Here is a 13,527-nt window from a genome sequence, read left to right as displayed (position 1 = left end):
ATCAGAGGTATTGGTCTATAATTTTCTTTTTTTGTGATATCTTTTTCTGGTTTTGGTATCAGGGTGATGGCGGCTTCGTGGAATGAATTTGGGAGTGTTTCTCCTTCTGCAAATTTTTGGAAGAGTTTAAGAAGGATCGGTGTTAGCTCTTCTCTAAATGTTTGATAGCATTCACCTGTGAAGCCATCAGGTCCTGGACTTTTGTTTGTTGGAAGAATTTTAATTACAGTTTCAATTTCATTACTTGTGATAGGTCTGTTTATACTTTCTAATTCTTACTGTTTCAGTCTTGGAAGATTGTACCTTTCCACGAATTTGTCCATTTCTTCATGGTTGTCCATTTTATTGGCATATAGTTGTTTGTAGTAGTCTCTTATAATCCTTTGTATTTCTGCAGTGTCAGTTGTGATTTCTCCTTTTTCATTTCTAATTTTATTCATTTGAGTCTTCTCCCTTTTTTTCTTGAGGAGGCTGGCTAAGGTTTTATCAATTTTGTTTATCTTCTCAAAGAACCAGCTTTAGTTTTATTGATCTTTGCTATTGTGTTCTTTGTTTCTATTTCATTTATTTCTGTTCTCATCTTTATGATTTCTTTCCATCTACTGACTTTGGGTTTTCTTTGTTCTTTCTCTAGTTGTTTTAAGTGTAGGATTAAATTGTTTATTTGTGATTTTTCTTTTTTCTTGAGGTGAGGTTGAATTGCTATAATCTTCCCTCTTAGAACTTCTTTTGCTGTGTCCCATAGGTTTTGGGTTGTCGTGTTTTCATTGTCATATTTCTCTAGGTATTTTTTGATTTCTTCTTTGATTTCTTCAGTGATCTCTTGGTTATTTAGTAGCACACGGTTTAGCCTCCACGTATTTGTGTTTTTTACAGTATTTTTTCCTGTAATTGATTTCCAATCTCATAGCATTGTGGTCAGAAAAGATGCTTGATACGATTTCAATTTTCTTAAATTTTCGAAGGCTTGATTTGTGACCCAGGATGTGATCTATCCTGGAGAATGTTCTGTGTTCACTTAAGAAGAAAGTGTATTCTGCCAATTTTGGGTGGAATGTTCTATAAATATCAATTAGATCTATCTGGTCTATTGTGTCATTTAAAGCTTGTGTTTCCTTATTTATTTTCATTTTGGATGATCTGTCCATTGGTGTAAGTGTGGTGTTAAAGTGCCCAACTATTATTGTGTTACTGTCAATTTCTCCTTTCATGGTTGTTAGCATTTGTCTTATGTATTGAGGTGCTCCTATGTTGAGTGCATAAACATTTATAATTGTTATATCTTCTTCTTGGATTGATCCCTTGATCATTATGTACTCTCCTTCTTTGTGTCTTGTAATAGTCTTTATTTTAAAGTCTATTTTGTCTGATATGAGAATTGCTACTCCAGCTTTCTTTTGATTTCCATTTGCATGGAATATCTTTTTCCATCCCTTCACTTTCAGTCTGTATGTGTTCCTAGGTCTGAAGTGGGTCTCTTGTAGACAGCGTATATATGGGTCTTGTTTTTGTATCCATTCAGCCAGTCTGTGTCTTTTGGTTGGGGCATTTAATCCATTTACATTCAAGGTTATTATCAATATGTATGTTCCTATTACCATTTTCTTAATTTTTTTGCGTTTGTTTTTGTGGGTCTTTTTCTTCTCTTGTTTTTCCTGCCTAGAGAAGTTTTTTTAGCATTGTTGTAAAGCTGGTTTGGTGGTGCTGAATTCTCTTAGCTTTTGTTTGTCTGAAAAGCTTTTGACTTCTCCATCAAATCTGAATGAGAGCCCTGCTGTGTAGAGTAATCTTGGTTGTACATTTTTCTCTTCATCACTTTAAGTATATCCTGCCACTCCCTTCTGATCTGTAGAGTTTCCACTGAAAAATCAGCTGATAACCTTTTGGGGATTCCTCTGTATGTTTTTTTCCCCCCCTGTTGCTTTTAATATTTTTTCTTTGAATTTAATTTTTGTTAGTTTGATTAATATGTGTCTTGGTGTGTTTTTCCTAGGGTTTATCCTCTATGGGACTCTCTGTGCTTCCTGGGCTTGGTGACTATTTCCTTTCCCATGTTAGGGAAGTTTTCGACTATAATCTCTTCAAATATTTTCTCAGACCCTTTCTTTTTCTCTTCTTCTTCTGGAACCCCTATAATTCGAATACTGGTGCATTTAGTGTTGTCCCAGAGGTCTCTGAGATTGTCTTCAATTCTTTTCATTCTTTTTTCTTTATTCTGCTCCTCAGCAATTATTTCCACCATTTTGTCTTCCAGCTCACTTATTCGTTCTTGTGACTCCGTTATTCTGTTATTGATTCCTTCTAGTGTATTTTTTCATTTCAGTTATTATGTTTTTCATGTCTATTTGTTCTTTAGTTCTTCTAGATCTTTGTTAAACATTTCTTGTATTTTCTCAATCCGTGCTTCCATTCTATTTCTGAGATTCTGGATCGTCTTTGCTATCATTACTCTGAATTCTTTTTCAGGTAGATTGCCTATTTCCTCTTCATTTACTTGGTCTTGTGGGTTTTTACCTTGCTCCTTCATCTGTGACATATGTTTTTGCTATCTCATTTTTTTTTATGAGTGGGATTGTGTTCCTCTTTTACTGGTTGTTTGGCCTGAGTCTTCCAACACTGGAGTTTATAGGCTATTGGGTAGATCTGGGTCTTGGTGCTGATGTGAGGACCTCCATGAGACCTCACTCTGATGAATATTCGCTGGGGTCTGAGGTTCTCTGTTAGTCCAGTGGTTCGTGCTTGGAGCTCCCACCGCAGGAGCTTCCACCCAACTCCAGGCTCACAAATCAAGATCCTGCAAACTGCATGGGGTGGCAAAAAAACAAAAAAAAAGAACTATAACAAAGTAAAAAGCAAAATTAGACTAAGAAACTAACAGATACATTAGAAAGAATGTAAAAATAAAAATGTAGATAAATCAGCAACTGGAAGGTACATCAGTACTAAAATAGTAAAAAAAGTAGAGGAGAGAAAAGAAAAGAAAAGAGGGGGGAAGACCTTGGCTGTGGAGAGTGGGGCTTGAGCAAGGGTGAGGTTTGCATAGTGGACGGGGCCAATGCTCAGTACTCACAGGGCTGGAAAAGGCCCTGGGGGCTGTGGGGGGTGGGGCTTAGGCTCAAGGAACAGAAGGGGCCCAGGCATGCCCCCCACCCCTGGTCTCAGAGGGCAGGGGACCTCACCTGGGAGCCCAGCAGCCTTCCTGGGCTCAAGTGGGTAGGGAAAATGCCCTCCTCTCCTCTCCTGCTCCTCAGTCTGGGGTCTGGGAGGGTCCCTCCTGCCTGCCTCTCCTGAACCCCCTGGCCTTCCTCCTATGCCCCCAAGTACCCACACAGCCTGGAGGGGCCTTGGAGGGCAGGGGATTGGCCTGGGAGCTCAGCAGGCTCCCCATGCCCGAGTGGGTGGGGCAGTCGCCCTCCACTCCTCTCCCACTCCTCCCAGAGGGCCCCTCTTGCCTGCCTCTCCTGATCCCCCTGGCCTCCTCCCTGTACCCCCAAGGACCCATGCAGCCTGGAGTGGCCTTGGAGGGCAGGGGAATGGCCATTAGTATTTTTTTTGAGAAATGCCTATGCAGTTCCTTTGACCATTTTTAAATCGGATTTTTATTATTATTAATTTCTTTTTTACTATTGTGTTGTATGAGTTCCTTACATATTTTGGTTATTAACCTCTCTTTAGATATATGGCTTGCAAATATTTTCTCCCATTTTATAGGTTACCTCTTTACTTTGTTGATTGTTTCTTTTGCTGTGCATAAGCATTTTAGTTTGACTTAATCACACTTGTTTATTTTTGCTTTTGTTGCCTTTGCTTTTGGTGTCATATCCAATAAATCATTGTCAAGACTAATGTCAAGGAAGTTTTCCCTTGTGTACTTCTAGGAGTTTTACAATTTCATGCTTTGCATTTAAGTTTTAATCCATTTGATTTGATATTTTTCTCTGTGGTATAAAGTAAGTGTTTAATTTCATTCTCTTTTTTTTTTTTCTTTTCTTTTTTTTCTTTTTTTGCATCTGTATATCAGCTTTTCTCAACACCATTTATTTACGAGACAATCCTTTCCTCGTGGTATAGTCTTGATATCCTTGGTGAAGAATAGTCGCCCATATATGTGTAGGTTTATTTCTGGACTCTCTATTCTCTTCAATCGGTCTATTTGTCTGTTTTTATGCCAGTATCATGCTGTTTTGGTTACTATGGCTTTTTAATTTAATATAAGAAAGTGTGATGCCTCCAGCTTTGTTCTTGCTCAGCATTGCTTTGGATGTTTGGGGACTTTTATGATTTCATATGAATTTTTTTTTTCTATTTCTGTGAAAAATGCCATTGGAAGTTTGATAGAAATTGAATATGTAGATTCCTTGGGCATTTTTGACATTTTAACAATACTCATTTTTCCAATACATGTACACAGGATATCTTTCCATTTATTTGTATCTTCTTCAAATTCTTTCTTCAGTGTTTTACAGTTTTCAGAGCAAAGATTTTTCACCTCCTTGCTTATATTTACTTCTATGTATTCTTATTAATGTTATGTTCAATGGGATTGTTTTCATAATTTATTTTTTTAGATAGTTCATTTTTGTGTGTGTATGAGCACAACTGATTTTTGAATGTTGATTTCATATCCTGCAACTTTACTGAACTCAGTTATTAGTCTATTGGGTGGAGTCTTTAGTGTTTTCTATATATAAGATCATTTCATCTACAAACAGAGACAATTTTACTTCTTCCTTTCTGATTTGAAGGCCTTTTATATGATTTTCTTGTCTAATTGCTCTGGCTAGCATTTCTAGTACTGTGTTGAAGAGAAGTGGTGAGAATGAGCATCCTTGACTTGTTGCTGATATTAGAAAAAAAGTTATAAGTTTTCATCACTGAATGTGATGTTAGCTATGGACTTCTTATATATGGCCTTTATAATGTTGAGGTACATTTCTTCTATGCCTAGTTCAAGAGTTTTTATCAGGAAAATATGTTAAATTTTCAAAGTCATATGAAATGATCATATGATTTTTTAACCTTCATTTGTTAATGTGATGTATCACACTTATTGATTTGCATAAATCAAACCATCCTTGCATCCCAGGGATAAATCCCACTTTGTCATAGAGTATGATCTTTTTAATGTACTGTTGAATTCAGTTTGCTAGTATTTTGCTGAGAGTTTGCATCTATTTTTAACAGGAATATTGGCTTGTAATTTTTTTTTTCTTGTAGTATATTTTTCTGGCTTTCTTCCATAATAATGCTGGCCTCATAAAATGAGTTTGTAAGTGGTCTCTCCTTTTCAACTGAAATGAGAAATAGACAGCAGTACAACAATAGTAACAGGCTTCAATACTCCACTTTCATTATTGGCTAGACAAAATGGACCTAACAGACATACACAAAATATTCCATCCTACAGCAGCATTCTTCTTAAGCACACAAGGAACGTTCTTCTTAAGCACACATGGAACATTCTCCAGAATAGATAAAATGTTAGGCCACAGAACAAGTCTTAACAAATTCAAGAAGATTGAAATCATATTAAATCATATTTCTGACTATAATGGTATAAAACTATAAGTCAATAACAGAAAAATAATTAGAAAATTCAAAAATATATAGTAAAAAACCATACACATGAATGATTCTCAAATGCATTACACTAAGTGAAAGAAGCTGGACTCAAATGTCTACACAATGTATTATTTTACATATATGACATTAGGAAAAGCAAAACTATAAGGTTGTAAAACAGATTAGTCATCGTTAGGATTAGAGGTTAAGTAGAGAATTAAGTATAAAGGGAAACGATGAAACTTTTAGGGGTAATAGGAATGTTTTATGTCTTGATGTTGGTCATGGCTACAAGACTGTCAGAATTAATTGATTTGTAATCTGAAAAGCATGAATTTTACAATATGTAGATTTTATCTCAGTAAATCTTACTCAAATACAAATACACACACGCACACACAATTATACAATTATTGGATGCTGTACTCAGGATTTGTAATTTAGTAGATCTGGGTGGGGCTCAAATTTTCCATTTATAATAGGTTCCTTGATGATGCTGATGCTCCTGGTCTAAGGCCACACTTTGAGAACCATGACTTTAGAGTAATGCTTCTGAGACTTAAATACATGCTGAATCATCAGAAGTACTCTTAAATTATGTACATTGACTTAGTATTGGAAAGGAGCCTGAGATTATGTTTATCCAACAAGCTCTACTGCTGTTGGTCCTTGTGCTGTTGGCACATTATATATAAGGTCTTAGATATTTTGTGGTTATTAGCCTAAACTCCTAATAGAAACTAAGGTTCATAGAATGCTAAGTAACAGCCACTGAGTGAGAAATCAAGGACTGATGTCTAATTTTCTGATTCCTAGTGTGATGTATTTGGCTGATGTAAGGACAATTACAAATTTAAAACAAAAGGCTTAATCCTTCTTGTTGAAAGTAAGAGAAGAGACTTCACCCCACTCTCTTTTCTTAGAAAATTTATTTTAGAAAGCTTGTAATGGAAAGTTCTTCCTCTGGTTGAAATGTACTGTAAATTTTTAAAAAGCTAAATAATCCTCTTACCAGCTTTAGGATCCAGAAATGTCTCTTTAAGGACCTGGGAACCACGTCTTTCAAATGTAATCATCAAGGAAGATAACACCCTTACCTTGCAGTTTCTATGTGAGGGTAGTAGCCTACCTTTAGTGGGGCTGATGTCTTTCTCCCAAACTACTTTCTGTCATAAAGCTATAAGAAGTTTATTTTTCCTTTGGAAAAAGACATTTAGCTAGCACAGATGGCCACTCCAATGACCAGGTGGATCTAGGGTAAACTATGTGTGACAAATAGCGCTGTCACGTCCTCCTACTTGGGACTAGTTATTGTTTATCTTGAGACCATGTATGCAATGGGTTGTATTTGCTTGGCTTTATAAAAAAATGAGATTTTTTTCTCTGTCTTTGCAGTCTCCTTATTGAATTACCTGTGACGCACATCTGGCTTAATGCTTATTCAATAAAAAAAAATTCTTTTGGAAGCCTCTTTGAGGAGAGTGGTTTTCTGAATTGGGAGGAGATTTTATTTTTAATTAAATTTCTCTAACACTGACTACATCCCTCCTGTTTGTCAATAAAACCCTACTGGTAGATACTTCTCCATGAAAGTGGAGACTAGATACTAAGGGAGAACAAAGGAGAAATTGAAAAAAAAAAAAAATAGAGAAGTCATAAAATGCACCTCAGTCATTTTCACTAAATAAGTAAATACATGAACATACAAATAAAGAAACAAGCTGACAAATACATACATACACATGAGTGAAAACCGGTATGGAAAGAGAAAACAAAATAGCCCTTACACTTTTTAGAGCACAGTGAGAAAAACAGGTCTCTTTGAAGTAGGTGTGTTTCCCTTACATTCTTATCTTTAACTCCCTACAGGAGGTAAAGGATAGGGAGATGGAGTGGGAGAATGACTCCCAGATTTGTTGTAATGGTCACTTGATGCTTCCTAAAATGGCAGCCAAAATATAAGTACCCACTTATTTCAAAGGGTCTCCATTTGGGAAAGCAGGTATTTACTCTTTAAAAATGATCTCTAAGGGTATTTGATTTTTTTTTTCCTTCATTCTCCTGCCTCAGGAACTGTCAAGTGGGTCTAATTAGTGCACTTCATTCTATCATTGGAGAGTGTGGATTTTGGCTATTGAATGCTGAAATACGAATTGGACTATTCAAAGTGAAAATTCCAGTAAGAAGGTAATAAAGTTCATGAGGATATTTTCTTAACAATGTCCTTTTAGGAACTCCTTGAAGTCTATTTCTGGAGAAAAAGACATGATGAATCATTCCAAACTGCAAAATAATGCAGCTTACGGAGAAATGTCGGCTGATAAGATTATAATTCAATCAAAATACTTTTTTAATTTCAAGGATAGAAATATTAGATTACTTAACTCACTAAGATGAATATTATTATCAGTAATATCTCAGAATTTTACTAACCTCAAATTAAAAGAGCAAAGATTTATAACAAAGCTGTAATCTTATAGAAATACAATAAATGTATAAATGAACAGTATATTAAAGAAAGAATACCAAATTATAGAAACATTTCAGACATAAAAAGATTGACTAGGAGACTCACCTAAGTCTACACCATTCAGCTCTCTCCCCAACATAAGACAATTACATCCTGATCACTACTCTCTACACAATTGCCTGTGGCAAAGTCCAGGCTACTTGGGCTGTTCACAAGTCCCTCTACAACCTGGCCCCAATCTTTCCATTTGGCCCTATCACTAAAACTTGAACTCCTTACCAGGGGTTCTCAAACTTTAGCATGTGTCAGAATTACCTGGAGGGTTTGTTAAAACACAGATCTCTTTTTGATGATAGCCATTCTGACAGGTGTGAGGTGATATCTCATTGTGGTTTTGATCCCCATTTCCCTGATGATTAGCAATGTTGAGCATCTTTTCATATGCCTGTTGACCATCTGAGTTTCCTCTTTGGAAAATGTCTATTCAGGTCTTCTGCCCATTTTTAATTGGGTTGTTTGTTTTTTTTTGATGTTGAGTTGTAAGTGTCTGAAGTTTGTAGAAGTACAGCTGTGGAGTGTTTTAATGTTAACAAAGGAAAGAATCCAGAGTCTTGCTTGGTAGAAGTAACCTAGGGCTTCAGGTGGCTGATGAAAGCATTATAACACTCCAATATGTTAATAATATAAATTCTCTTCAGCCACTTATTGAAAGTGAAATCTCTTGCTGGTTTGGTACAACTACTTCTGGAAGGTTCAAGGCCTCAGAGAGACTCACCATGTCATGAAGAAGCAATGAAAGTTGTATTAATATTTAACTAAGTCAATCTCCCCTGAGCCATGGCGATGGCTCTTTAGAGTGTAGGAGGGACAGTTGAAGTTTCTGTTAATGGTGGTGTTTCAACTCATGGTTGCTGAAGGTAAAAGTAAGTGAAGTTAATTATGCAGTTCTATCCAAGGTGAGTGTGGTGGAAGACAGTCCTCTTACATATCAGGTGGTCTTTTCTGTGGTGGTCCGAATTACCTGAAGATATGTAAAAATAATAAATGCATTTACTGACTGTGCTGTGACTTTGAATTTTATAAAAAGTAAAGTGTGCAATTGAACTTGTTGAGTCTTGGCACAAGTCAGCTATTTTTTCCAATTCTATTGAGGAATAATTGACAAATATAATTATATATATTTTAAAAGCATATGACATGGTTTGTTATACATATACATTGTGGATTGATTACCAAGATCAAGATAATTAAACATCTATTACTCATACAGTTAATTCTTTCTTGTGTGTGTGAAGTGAGAAAGCTTAAGATCTATGCTCAGCAACTTTCAAGTATATAATACTGTATTATTAACTGTAGTGACCATGCTGTGAGAGTCTCAGAACTTATTCTTGTAATTGAAAGTTTGTACCCTTTGACCTATATCTCCCCATTTCCCCCTCTTCTTCTCCTAGCTCCTGGCAAACACCATTCTATTCTCTTATTCTCTATTTCTATAAATTCACCTTTTTATAGATTCCACATATAAGTAATAACATACAGTATTTGTCCTTCTCTGTCTGGCATAATTCACTTAGCATAAAGCCTTCCAGGTTCATACATGTTGTTACAAATGGCACGTTTTCCTTTTATATAGCTGAATAATATTTTGTTTATATACACAAACTCCATTTTCTTTATCCACTCATCTTTTGAAGGATATTTATGTTGTTTCCATATTTTGGCTACTGTGAATAATGCTGCAGTGAACATGGGAGCACAGATATTTCTTCAAGATTCTGATTTCATATCCTTTGGATATATACTTAGTAGTGGGATTGCTGGATCATATGATAATTCTATTTTTAATTTTTTGAGAAACTTCTATATTCTTTTCCATAACAGCTGTACCAATTTACATTCCCACTAACAGTGCTTAAGTGTTCTCTTTTTTCCACATTCACACTAACATTTGTCTTTAGCTATTTAATGCTGCATGAAAAACAACCACAATATATTAGAAACATAAAATGATAGAGATTTTTTTCTTAGTCTGGTATCTGTGGATCAGATAAGTTTCAACTGATCTAACCTGGGCTCTTTTTAGCTTGGCTTCTAGTTCTGGGTTGGGTCCAGTTCTTCTCCATGAGTCCTCATCATCACTGAATGGCCAATAACCAAGGCATGTTCTCCTCATGGTAGAAAGGCAAGGGGAAGAAGAGACATGAGATGTCTCTTAAGGCCCCAGATAAGAACTTTAAACTGTATTTTTACTTACATCCCATTACCCCAAATCACTTATATGGCCAAGTCCAACATTTTTGAGGTGGGGAAACACATTCCTCCCTTGATGGTTGAAGGAAAGAGTAAATATTTGCTCATTAATAATCTAATCTTTCACAGTCTCTAAATTACTATTTTCAGTATTGCTCCATCAGTCTACCACCATTCAAATTTTGATGGCAGAATTCCCTTGCTTTGCTGCTTTTGTCAAATAAATGAATAAGCATGTTCAATATGGTTTTAATTTATTGGTAATACACATAATCACTTTTTTTCTTTCCATTCACTAAGCATTTATATGTGTGTGTGTGTGTGTGTGTGTGTGTGTGTGTGTATTACCACCAACAGGTCACAGCTATCCATAACCCAGGAAAGCAAAAGTGAGTCATGTAAATAGTAAACAGAGCATTTTGGAATTTCGGAATGCTAAATATCTTAAAATAAAGATATTGTATTCAAAAATTACTAGAGAGGAGGAAATTAGAGAATAGAGTTTAAGCCATTTATACAAGTTCCCCAGCTAATTAATAGCATATCCATGACCCAGTTTATTACCTTTTCCACTCTACTATACTTTCACGGCCTTTATGAACTTAGCAACTTTTCATTTCGTTTTGCACATGCACACCTACACACAGTACTAAGAAGAAAGTAAAGATAGTACTGCTTCTGAATTGCAATGATATCTATTGGGATCCTATATCTTCTATGACTAAACTCTAGATTTTGCATTAGCTTGGATTCAATGAGAACATAGCAGAGTCTGGAAAATAAAAATTGAAATATCATCTGTATGACAGATAATGCTGATTGGGGAATGTGACTTATTTCTGAGAACAAACAAGCTTTCTAAAGTTTTCTCCTCCCCTGACTTAGATCATTAGCCTCACCCATCCAGCAGTGTGGCTTTGGGACAGCCCACATATGGAAAGATGTGAGTTCTGTAGAGAGGTTCTGAAACATTAAACTTAAACAGTCAAGGGAGGAGAGTGAAGAAAAGAGACTGAATCTTCAGTGCTCACTGCCTTATAAGAAATTAGCTCTTCCTAACTGAGAAAAGTGTCCACTCACGGTGGGTAGTTATATGTGGAGAAGTAAGGTAGAAGTGTAGTGCTAAGCCATGTGTGTTGCTCTTGGGAATTTCCTGCACATGGAAACATTAGTTTGGAGAATATGAATACCATTCCAATGCTAGTTGATAATTATCCCTTCCACTAATTTCTAGCCTTGAAGCACATGTTTGGCTGTCAATGTTGAGAGTACAATAAAAGCCACTTGCTCTCACTTATGTGATTGTAGCACTATGATTCTCAGGCCATTTTGATTAGTAATGGGTATTGATCTCTGGGACTAGGCTGAACCTGGATCGCGTGACATATGCACAATATCACGTGACTGTACTCATTCAGCAGCAAAAGGCCCTTGGAAACTCCCTTTAGGTTTATTCTCATCATTTGGGTTCCATTTGATGTTTCCTTTCTTTGCCTGTCTTTTCATCATTGTAGGCAATGAAACCCCAAGGGAGAATTCTAAAGAGCTTCATAAGGAAAGGAAGGTTTTCTCAGAGTATAGAAATTGGAGCTATACATCAGAAGTTGCGAGCTCTCTGGATTGCCCTGCCAGTAAATGGAGGTATTCCATTTGTCATCAATGTGCATTTCATGCAGATACAGCATTCAAGGGGAAACAGGATCATTTGGCAAAGCCTCATGGATTTGTTTACTGACTTTATGTCTTTATTTTCTCTCTCTCCTACCCCTTCTGGGGAAAGCTGCTTAAAAGCTCTCTTCTTCCAAGCACTAAAATGAGGTCCAAGTGTATAAACTTACGAGTGCTAAAATCTTTTCACTTTTGTTTATTTTTACTCAAATAAGTATACAAACCAAGTAATGGCGGTGTTTGCTATTCTAAGACAGCTATTTCGCTCTACTGGCCAGGGCCAGTTATTTATTTTTTTCTCCCAGTGTCAAAGATGATATTGGTCAGCGGGGTAGTTTAGTGTTCAAAAGTCTACTCCGACCCCAGTGAATTTTCTCTTTTCTTCCCAAGAGTGAAATCTAGAGATTTTGTAATTTATTCCTGAATTTTAAGAAGACCAAGGGCTGTGGCTAAAGAAAGGCTTTACTGGCTACAGGAGGAAAACATCTAATTCTAGAGACATCTTGGCAGCTTAGCAGATAAAGTGTTTTTGGTAACATCCGGCAGATCATGAAAAACTCCAAATTTCTTGGCAAGGAATCAGTGCCCTTTATAACTAGGCTTATTCCTTCTTTTCATCCTCACTCATTTTTTTCTCCATCTTTTCTTAGTGGATATACTTGCCATTCCCCAAACACAGCAGGTCATTTGCCTTCCCAGTATATTTATGTATATACTGGTCTATCTCAAAAAAATCTGAATCCCTTCTGTCTCATGTCCACTTGGCAAACTTCAACATAATCTTTAATACCCAGTTCAGTGTTAATTCCTGTTTTCTTCCTGTATAAAATTCCCCATTCTCTCTCATCTTCAGGCAAGCTTGATTTTTACTTTAGTTAGCTTTCCTGGAATTTATCATTTACCTCTATTATCACTTTGCTTGTATTATAGGAATTTGGATATCTCTGATTCTTTCATTAGATTGTGAGCTCTGCAAAGACAGGTAGAGTGTCTTAATCTCTTTTTTCCCCAGCAAAACACAGTTCCTGATGCATAGCATATATTCAGTATATGTTTGTTGAATTAAATCAAACACAAAACAATGTCGTACAAAAGGGTGCATGGACAGATGAATAATCACTGCTGAGATGCACAAATTTTTGAGTCACAAGAGGGTCAATCACTTCACAGAGGCTACTCGGCAAAGTACTATATCAATCAGGGACCTATTTTCAGTTGTATGGTGACAGGTTTACTTTCTGGCTGTAAGGATATGAAATATGTTGTATGTATAATTTATTGTGTTTCATAAAAACTGAAGCCCAAATTCCCTGACAACAAAAGATACATTTGCAGAGCATCAAATTAACCAATATGAAGGATGCTTACAATGAAATACTTTAATGCAGATAATGTTATTGGGAAACTTCTGTCAGTTGAAAAATTGCAAAACTAACATAAATGTACTTTTAGATTTGTCCCAACTTTTAGAGGAGAGAAAATGTGTTGCAATTTAGGCTGAGACAGAGAGCTATAATTGTACTCTACATGAAGGAAATAAAACCCAGGTTTTCCTATGGGGCCTGCCAAATATC

The sequence above is a fragment of the Balaenoptera ricei genome, chromosome 16, assembly GCF_028023285.1.
Source record: "Balaenoptera ricei isolate mBalRic1 chromosome 16, mBalRic1.hap2, whole genome shotgun sequence".
Lineage (NCBI taxonomy): Eukaryota > Metazoa > Chordata > Mammalia > Artiodactyla > Balaenopteridae > Balaenoptera > Balaenoptera ricei.
The sequence above is the reverse complement of the archived record's forward strand: the minus strand, read 5'-3'. Positions refer to the sequence as shown.